We start from the raw sequence: 11,206 nt of genomic DNA, 5'->3' as shown, positions 1-11,206 counted from the left end.
TAGATGGTGGTAAGAAGAGAGAAATCACTTTTACAAACTTCTTCCAAGGGCCCTTCCACACAGCCCTTTATCCCAGAATCAAGACAGAAAATCCCACAATATCTGCTTTGATCTGAGTTACCTGAATTCACACTCAGATTTTTTTAATAAAGATTTTATTTAAATACAATAACAACTTACAAAATAGACAAAACCCAAAACAGTGAACATTTTACAAACACATAACCCCACCACCAAGGCCTGAACAAGTATAATTTCTTTCACCATGTATTTATAAATCAGCCATTAATCAAATGTCATCTCCAAAATTCCTGACCAACCAAATTCTGTTGTTTTCCATTTTCGCTCTCTAAGACATATTTAATAAAGACCGACCAGTATGTCTCAAAATCTGACCTGTTAATTTCCCCCCTGAATACCCTCATTTCCATTGTTAGTTTATCGTTTAAAGCTACATTCCAAACTTCCCTATACCATGCATCCAGTGTTAGATTGGTTATTATTTTCCAGTTCTTTGCTATTATAATTCTTTCCACTGTGAGCAAAATAGTCACCAATTCTTTCTTAGTTATTTCTACATTCAGCTTCGTGGTGTCCATTAATAATGCTAACCTAGCATCCGGCATAATATTTGATCCTATAATGTTGTTTATTTCGGTAAATATATCCTTCCAAAAATTCTTCACTTGGGGGCATTCCCACCATAGATGAAAATATGTCCCTTTGTGTTTGCCACATCTCCAGCAGAGGTTACTTTGCTTGCTATCCATCTGATATTGTTTGACTGGCGTAGTATACCATCTCCATATCACTTTGTATACATTTTCTTTTAATCTTATTGATAGGTTCTTAGCCACTCTCCACTTCAGGACCCTTTTCCAATCAAAATCTATCAGAGGCCCTAGGTCTCCCTCCCATACGTTTTCTAACAGCTTCAGCCCTATTTCTTCACCAATTAGTCCATTATATATTTTCCCAATTAATCCTTTCCCCATTATTTCTTGGTTTTTGAGCTTACTTAACCATTCCTCATATTTATTCAGTGCTCTACATCTGGGATTTTTGCTTAACCAATCCTTTCTCCAATTATACAGCTGTTGTCTCTCAAACCAATTCAGGGCACCTTGTTCTTCTAACTTACTAAACTTGCCCTTTGAGTTTTGTGTCCATTCCTTCCACACAATTCACACTCAGATAATGTGGGATTTTCTGCTTGGATATTCTGGGATATAGGGCTGTGTGGAAGGGCCCCAAGAGAATATCCTCCTTGGCCTTGTACCATCATGTGTGTAGGGTTGCAATCTTTAGGAATTTCACAAAATATCAATTCTAATCCTTAGGAACATGCAGGACTACCCCTTTTTAAAAATTGCTTTCTGATGTCCACAGAAGTGAGTAATATGCTGGATGCATAAAGAATCTTCTGTGAAAGTCTTAGGAGAAGGCAGAACAGGACACATCTACGCACCTGACCTCCTAATAATGTGATGATATAAAATGAGAAAGGTATACACCACTCAATTTTTGTCTGGTACCACTTTCTGGAATAAAATCAAACCAGAGCAGTCTACCTTCAATGTCTCAACTAGATCAATTGCAAACAAGGGCCAACCTTCTGCTGCACCATGATGGGGGGGGGGGGATGATGATGATGATGATAATAATAATAATAATAATAATAATAATAATATAAACTTTATTTAATACTCCACCACCATCTCCTCAATGGGGACTCGGGGCAGCTTACATGAGGCCAAGCCCAACAACATAATGCAATAAAGTAAAACCAAAACACAGTAACAACACAGTAAACAACACAGTAACAATACAGTAAAATACATACAACATATGAGTACAATAAAGCAAAATCATACACAATAAAATAAAATAACATAACAATGAGCGGGCCGCATGTGCAAGATAAAAACTAAGATACTAAAAATACTAAAATCAGGATTACTTACTAACTTAGGCGATCCCTCGTTGGACGAGTAAGATGGTCTTCCATAATGGGTTTCCTTGTGGATTCATAGGTGGCTGTGGAGCCCTATTCTTGACCCACATCTTCTCCCACAGTGAAGGCATTGGTTTCCAGGTGGAAGGCGGTCCCGGTCGGGGTTGGCTTGACGCGCCTTCATAGAAAGATGCATGCTTGGATTAGGGCCAAAGCAGAGATCTCATGAACTGCAGATGTTTCACACCAAGAACTCTTAAAGTGTGCATTACTCCTTCGTAGAGTCTTTGATAAGTATTTTTAATGCACAGCCTCACTCAATTTTACTGCTGTTACCTCCTATGCTTTCCCTAAAGTGGGATCAAGCAAATATACTAACGGTCATTTCCAGGGCTTTTTATCCTTTGGTCAAATCTTGGAATTGCGGGTTTGCAAACCTAGCTAATATCCCAAATTAAGAAATATCCAAGTTCTATTGAAATGGCAGAAATTGATTGATGCTTGAAGTGCATTCGTGTGTCTCAGTGGGAGAAAATGATATTACTCTGAATAGGTGATGTTTTGTGTACAAGAAGCATTTTATTACAAATGATGTGTAACTTGTTGTTTATTCGTTCAGTCGCTTCTGACTCTTCGTGACCTCATGGACCAGCGCACACCAGAGCTCCCTGTTGGCCATCGCCACCACCAGCTCCTTCAAGGTCAAGCCAGTCACTTCAAGTATGCCATCCATCCATCTTGCCCTTGGTTGGCCCCTCTTCCTTTTTCCTTCCATTTTCTTGTGTAACTGCAGTTGAGAAAAAGGAGGTTTCATAACTGTTTATTTTCCTATATTAATTTAAATGAACCAGTGAAATATTGGGCTGCAGATCGCCTACCTTTTAGCATACTCAAAGAGAAAGACTCTTTTCATTATGTAATTGCCACTGTCACCCTTAACGGAGAACAACTTTAAGAGTGAGCTATCTGTTATACATGCAAGCTCAGCTGGAAGTGCAGCTGCCAATCCTGCCTTTGTATAACTAGAATGCTAATCAATTTCTGGTGTAGAAATGCCTGTAGTAGCTACAATGTGAAATTCTCTTTCCGTTTGTGCTTCAGAACTCAGCACTGCACAGACCAGGGAGAACAATAATAATAATAATAATAATAATAATAATAATAATAATACTTTATTTGTACCCCGCTACCATCTCCCAAGACTCGGTGCGGCTTACATGAGGCCGAGCCCAAACACAACAATACAAGCAATAACAACACAGTACAAGCAATTAAAAACACATAGACAATAAGATACACAACATTATCAATAAAACAGCACATAATTAAAAACAGTGGGAAGGCCAAATATAGAGTTAAAATTGGAAACAATGCTGGGACATGAACGGAAGGTGATACTGGTGTTTGTGGAGGGCATACGAACAGACTTAAAGAAATGTAAAGTGCTTTGGAGGACAAAGTGCTATAGGTCATTATTCCGGGAAGGCACACTGAAACAGCCACGTCTTCAAGTTCCTCCTGAAGACTGCCAAAGTTGGAGCCTGTCTGATGTCTTTAGGGAGTGAGTTCCAGAGTCGAGGGGCCACCTCCGAGAAGGCTCTGTCCCTCGTTCCCACCAATCACGCCTGTGAAGCAGGTGGGATCGTGAGCAGGACCTCTCCAGATGAACGAAAAGATTGTGTGGGTTCGTAAATAGAGATGCGATCATGCAGGTAGGTGGGTCCCAACCATTCAGGGCTTTGTAGGTAAGAACCTGCACCTTGAATTGGGTCCAGTAGATGAATGGCAGCCAGTGGAGCGCCTTGAACAGGAGGGATGACCTCTCTCTGTAAGGAGCCCCAGTTAACAACCTGGCTGCCGCCCGTTGGATCATCTGAAATTTCCGGGCTGTTTTCAAGGGCAGCTCCATGTAGAGTGCATTGCAGTAATCCAATCTAGAGGTGACTCAAGGCTTCATTGTTGTCATCATCTATTAACATGACCCTTACATATTCCCTTTGGTCCAGTTTCTATTACTCCTTTTGATAGTTCTGGTTAAGCTCTTAGTAATGGAAATTGCACAACTGAGAAGACTACACCCCTGAGAGTTCAACCATTAATAATAACATAATAGCCTAGTAAACATATTTTACGTGAGGCATTCATTATAACAGAGAACGAGTCCATTTCTACACACACACATACACACACGATCCATTCAAAAAGGGTGTTTTGCCGTGGGTTATAAAGCCATGAATTACAAAGCAGCTATTAATTCAAAAGTCCTGTGAGCACTCATATATTTACCATGAAGAACAGTTTGCTCTCTTGATGTCAGAAGACGGGGTTCCAAACAAATTGTACTCGTAAGGTGAATGCACACAACATCACAACATTAATTATTAAACATCGAGAACTGTTCTTACAAAGGTAAGTCCAATAAAGCGAATTCCTCCAAATTACCTAAACTCCAGGTAAATGTCAGTGGCAAAAACAAGCAAGCTTTTAAAAATTCATGTGCCTGTCATTCTCACCTAGAGTACAGGATGGGGGTGGTATTTCTGACAGTGAAAAAAGAAGGGGGGAGGGAGCCAAAATCCTCCCTCGGTTTGTGCTATTGCTTCAGATACATTTCAAATCAGATGAACCATTAGAGAGGTATGCTATGGTAGAAAAAGTTCAGCTCACCTCCCTTCTAGATCTAAGGAAGTAATGCTACCCCTCTATTCCGCTTTGGTTAGACCACATCTGGAATATTGTGTCCAATTCTGGGCACCACAATTCAAGAGAGATATTGACAAGCTGGAATGTGTCCAGAGGAAGGCGACTAAAATGATCAAGGGTCTGGAGAACAAGCCCTATGAGGAGTGGCTTAGGGAACTGGGCATGTTTAGCCTGAAGAAGAGAAGGCTGAGAGGAGATATGATAGCCATGTATAAATATGTGAGAGGAAGCCACAGGGAGGAGGGAGCAAGCTTGTTTTCTGCTTCCTTGGAGACTAGGACGCGGAGCAATGGCTTCAAACTACAAGAGAGGAGATTCCATCTGAACATTAGGAAGAACTTCCTGACTGTGAGAGCCGTTCAGCAGTGGAACTCTCTGCCCCGGAGTGTGGTGGAGGCTCCTTCTTTGGAAGCTTTTAAGCAGAGGCTGGATGGCCATTTGTCAGGGATGATTTGAATGCAATATTCCTGCTTCTTGGCAGGGGGCTGGACTGGATGGCCCATGAGGTCTCTTTCAACTCTTTGATTCTATGATTCTATGATTCTATGTGCCTTTGATTAAAAATCAGGGGAGGGGGAAACCAGCGATGACCAACAGAAGACTATTCATGAACAGAACTTCCTTCTTTTTGTTCCTTCCACCACCCATCCCAGGTCGCTCCAGAGAGTTTCCCTAAACAGATTTTGAGGTCATTCAGAAACTGCCCCCCTCCATATTCCATTGCCTGAAGCAGTGCTTTGAATAGTTTAACTGAATACCATGCTTGTCCTTCAGCTTCTTCTTGATGTGAAGCACAAGCAGAGGCGGCCCTAGGTAATTTTCAATGGTAAGCAAACAGTATTTTGGCGCTCCCCCCCCCCCCCCCCGCCCCTAACCAATCACTGATATATATTTTCTGTTCGTCGTGGGAGTTCTGTGTGCCATATAGCCTGGAAACAACACCCCACATTTCAGACATGGTTTGTCACAGTATCTTGAAATATATGTGGTTCGTATAGTAGCGAAGCAAAGAGTAGCGGATTTATATGGAGCTCATTTTCAAGCGAGATATACACTTACAAGCTATGTGAACAAAACATGAGGAAGTTAGTTACCCAGAATTTCACTATTCTCCACAGGTTAGTGTCATGAGACACCACTGGAGTTGAAAACAACGTATGACATTCTGAAAGGGCATAAAAACAAAACAGCAGTATTAACACAGGGCAAAGAAAGCCTACAAGGCAAGATGCAGCATCCTGAATGAGATAACTTGTTTGTGTAGTGTTTAATGGGCCCCAGAGGGAGGAGGGACATCTGTGCATGGTTTGGTTGTCTAATTTCTCCCCCATGGAATTAATCACCCTTGTTCTAGAGATTGAAAATATTTCATTTCCCTGGGGTTGAGGGCAAGACACTGCTCAGCCAGAAGGACTCTCCTTCAACAGCATTTGTCTTTGGTGTACTATAGCCATAACAACATGGCTGAAAGACATACACAATTCTCATGCTTCAGCATGCATCTTACAAATGCTGTCAAAGAGCCATTTACCTGACCTAGAAGTATTTCACACAAATTGAAAGGATGATAGCAAGGAGATATAGTCATGGAAACATGATGAACCCATAAACATATGCAGTAAAGTAGGACTTTGTGTTCCAGTGCAGATTTTAAGAACCCAACCCAGTAATTAATTTAAGTGCCCAGTGCTAATGGTTAATTAATGGATAATTTAAAAGGAACATGTCCTTGCCATTTCTGCTCAACTTCTATTCATATGTGATCTGTGCAAAAAAGCAGACACAATTATTTATTTATTTATTTATTTATTTATTTAATACACTTGTACCCCGCCCTTCTCACTCCTGAGGGGGGACTCAGGGCGGCCTCACAGCAAGCACCATTCGATGCCGTCACAATCATAAAAACATTCAACAAATTCTCGACCTTACTGCAGCGTTTGACACTGTTGACTACGATCTAATGATTCACCATCTTGCCATGTCCAGAGTTCACGGTCAGGCCCTCAATTGGTTCAACTCATTTCTCCGGAACCAGAGTCAACGCGTGGAATACATGGATCAAGTCTCCGGTAGATCCCCCCTCCTATGTGGGGTCCCCCAAGGTGCAATTCTCTCTCCTCTTCTCTTCAACATCTACGTTAGACCCCTTGCTAGTTTGGCTCAGAGTTTCGGCCTGAACTGCTACCAATATGCGGACGATACCCAACTCCTTCTACGCCTGGAGCCTGCAGCAACGTCAATTCCAGACAATTTCCCCCGATGTCTGGAGGCTCTGTCGAACTGGCTAAGTGCTAGCAGACTGAAGGTGAACCCGGCGAAGACTGAGATTCTCTGGCATGGCCACCCGGCAGGTCTGACTCCGTTGCCCACCTTCGATGGTGCCACCCTATCTCCATCGACCACTGTTAAGAGCTTAGATGTCGTCCTGGATTCGCAGCTGACAATGGAAGCCCAGGTCGCTGCTGCCAGCAAACAGACCTTTTTCCATCTACGGCAAGCGAGGCAACTGGCACCCTACCTATCTGACGAGGCTCTGGCAACTGTCATCCATGCCACGGTCACATCTAGGCTGGACTATTGCAACACCCTGTATGTTGGCCTTCCTATGTCTATGACCCAAAAGCTCCGTATTGTTCAGAATGCGGCAGCCAGGTTACTCACAAGAACGCCCATGAAATGCCATATAACACCAGTGCTGCAACATTTACATTGGCTTCCAATTGAGTACCGTGGCCTGTATAAGATGTTAGTTCTGACCTTTAAAATTCTTTACGGCCAGGGTCCATCATACCTTAGGGACCGCCTCTCCTTCTCCTATCATCGGAGGTCGCAACGACCAGCCCAACGCGACTTACTCTATATACTGGGTCCAAGAGAAGTGCACTTGGAAAGTATCAGACGCAGGGCTTTTTCTATTTCTGCCCCTGCCTTATGGAATTCCTTGCCACCCTACATGAGAGCCATGCGTGACTTAGGGCTTTTTACTTTAGCACTCAAGACCTGGCTTTTTACTAGAGCATTCGATCTCTGTTAATTTTTAATTTCTGTATGTATGTATTTTATCTTTTACAATTTAGCTGTAAATCGCCTAGAGCATTCTCGGATGAAGGGCGATTAATAAGTAATTAAATATGATGATGATGATGATGATGATGATTAAAACAACATTAAATAAACAGTTGTTAAAATACGAAGTAAATTTTGCAGAACTATTTCAGTCAACATTTAGAATTTTTCCAATCTAATTATGCAAAGTCTTTTGTGAGGACCAGAGGCATGTATGCTAGCTTGAGCAATCTGGAAGAAAGGCAGGATGTAAATATAACTAACAGCTCTGATTCCTAGTTTCATTTGTTTACTAAAAAGATATTGGGAGTTGGATACATCAAGATATATTGAATGCCATAATGACATTTCCACATCAACCTCTAAAAAGGATACTGTTGAGTGATTTCAGCTATCTCAAGAACCACAGCTTCGGAAGCCTGGCATGTCTAATCCAAAAAACCAATTCAGACTTGGGCAGATAGACAGCAAAACCAGGGGTTTATTCTCAATGGCCAAAGAAGATGTCAGTGGAGAAAGAACTCCAAAGTGGAAATACAGAGCATTTTTATTTCATCTGACAGCTATTCAAGAAACATGCACCAGCTCCTGATTGGCTTAGAAACTGACAGCTAACTATTGGGCACCATCACTGGTTGGCTCTTTGTATGGTGCAAAATTCAATAAACTGTCATTGGAGTATTTGAAGTGTCAGTCTGTTTACTGATCTGCCTCTGAGAGGGGCATGATCCAAAAAGAATGTAGTACTTTGAGATGAGCTTAATAGATGAGCACTAGGCCTGGGTAACAACGCAAAAAATTGTTTCTAAAATCGATTTGTAATTGGGGTTTTTTTTTTGTTTCGATATTTAAAATAATTACAAAATTTTCCAAAAAAAAAGTTTGGTATTTACGAAATTTCGTAAATATTTACAAAACATTTTGTAAAGATGGTGCCCTTTTTTTTTCAATATTTTTAAAATATTTTTTAAATTTAATTATTAATTTAGTAGAATAGGGAGGAGAAATTAAAATTATTATTAAGGAGGGAAGGCAGGCACTCACTCTGGCAGGCCCTTTCGCTCGCCGCTCGCTCGCCCCTCTCGCTCGCCGCTTGCTCGCCCCTCTCGCTCGCCACTCGCAGAAAACAAGCTTGCTCCCTCCTCCCTGTGGCTTCCTCTCACTAGCTACCATGATTTCCTGGCTTTTGGACATAAAGATTTGAAGGGAGATTTAACAAATCAGCTAAATGTATTAAGAACCCTCTTCACAATTGGAACACATTAGAACATTTACATAAAGCTGCATTACCCATATTCCCAATCATATCCCCAAGTTCGCCCCTCTCCCTTCCAAGGAAAAGTAAAAGCTCGCCCTCTCAGCAAGCATCGGCAGGCGGCCATCTTACGTATTTCCGAAATGGACGGAAATACAAAATTTTTTGGCGCCTGCCGTTTCGATATTTAAAAACACTTCCAGGTTAAAAAAAAGTTTTGTAATCGTTTTGTAATTCAAAAATTAACGAATTTTTTAACGAATTACGAATTAACGAAATGAATTGCCCAGCCCTAATGAGTACAATAGGGTTAACCCAATGTATAGAATGCACACTTGGGGATGATGAGCATCTCAATAAGTGAAGCTGGCTTGTGGCATGGCTGCTGAATCTTTCCCACAGATAGACCCAATCTTATAAGTGTTAGGACAAAACAGCCCCGGGGAGCTCTGGTGTATATTAATTGAAGGATTTCTCCACATCTCCCAATTCATTGTGAAGGGATTATAGAAATTAGAAGGGTTTTTTTTTGCATGTGACCAGACAACATTCCAGAGACAATTTATACAAAAGGTTAATGGAAGATGAAAGGTGTGTGCTCCCTATGTTTTGTGGCACTGCAGCCTATAAAGTCCTAAACGGTTCTGGCCCAATTTACCTGTCCAAACGTATCTCCCCTTATGAACCATCTAGTTCATGAGTTTCAGAGTTCCTGAGTTTCAGAGACCGAAAGATCTAGGACTTTAAGATCATTTGGGGAGGCCCTGCTCTTGATCCCACCTTCATCACAAGTACGTTTGGTGGGGACAAAAAACAGGGCCTTCTCGGTGGTGGCCCCTTGGTTATGGAACGCCCTCCCTAGAGATATCAGATTGGCTCCCTCCCTTTTAACGTTTCAGAGAAAAGTTAAGTCATGGTTGTTCGAGAAAGCATTTACAAATGCAGAGTAATTGACATAGGAAATGAAATGACTAGATGATGGAACTGGACAATGCTTTAACAAGGAGACGCTACTGATGTTGGTTTTATTATTGTGTTGTTGTGGTTTTATACTCTTTTGGTTTTAATTTGTATTTTGATACTATGTATACTGATTTGTTGTAAACCACCTGGAGTCAACGATAGGCTGAGAAGGGCGGTATACAAATACAGTAAATAAATAAATAAATAAATAAATATTATAATGACCTCACAACCTCTGAGGATGCTTGCCATAGATGCAGGCGAAACGTCAGGAGAAATGCCTCTAGAACATGGCTCTATAGCCCGAAAAAACCCACAAGAACCTAGTGATTCCAGCCGTGAAAGCCTTCGACAATAAATATTATAATATTTTATAATAGGGGGTTTCACTTTCCCAATACCAATACCAAAATTAATTTTGTGGTTTCAAAACATCAATACCATGCTTAGATTTTATATATTAATTTCTGATCTTCTGTAAAATGTAAGAAGACCATAACTCAATAAAATTTTCTTTTGAATACTGAACACTACCAAGGTCACCATGCATTGTTTTTATGATATATTGCTTATACATAAACGTTTGAAACTCACTATCTATTTCTAGGTAAACTTCTATCCAAACTGGATTCTAAGCAAAGGCACCATGAAAGAGACCTGAAGAAGGTGGTCCTATTTCTTTTAAGGCAGATGGGCCCACACACCATGTAATGACGTAGTTATTATTGAATATGTTATCCCCAAGGCGACTAATGGAAAGACACCAGAAAAAGCTAGGTTCCCTCACACAGCCTGGAAACCCTTCATCAGTGAGAACTCGCAGAGCTGGTTGTGCAAATCTAGGTAACTGAGCAGTCAAGAAAAACATTTAGCTAGAGGAAAAGCTTTAAGAAGCTAACATTTCCTCCTGGACAAGATATTCAAGAAATCAGTTGGTTGCTATGCAGCCCCAGACATGCTTTATATGTGCTCTGAATGCAAGTGATTATCTAGATTGATTTCTATCCAGTTTCAGAATAAAAGGAGCCTTGTTGTGGGAATATATCTCATATGTGTAAAATGGATGGAAAATAGCTATCCATGTGCTTCTAGGGCAGTGGTTCTCAACCTGTGGGCCCCCAGGTGTTTTGGCCTACACCTCCCAGAAATCCCAACTAGTTTACCAGCTGTTAGGATTTCTGGGAGTTGAAGGCCAAAGAAGACCCACAGGTTGAGAACCACTGTTCTAGGGTGTTTCTGAGCATAGTTAAAAGTGCTAAGGC

Source organism: Anolis sagrei, chromosome 1 (assembly GCF_037176765.1).
Source record: "Anolis sagrei isolate rAnoSag1 chromosome 1, rAnoSag1.mat, whole genome shotgun sequence".
Classification (NCBI taxonomy): Eukaryota; Metazoa; Chordata; class Lepidosauria; order Squamata; family Dactyloidae; genus Anolis; species Anolis sagrei.
This window is presented reverse-complemented; position numbering follows the sequence as displayed.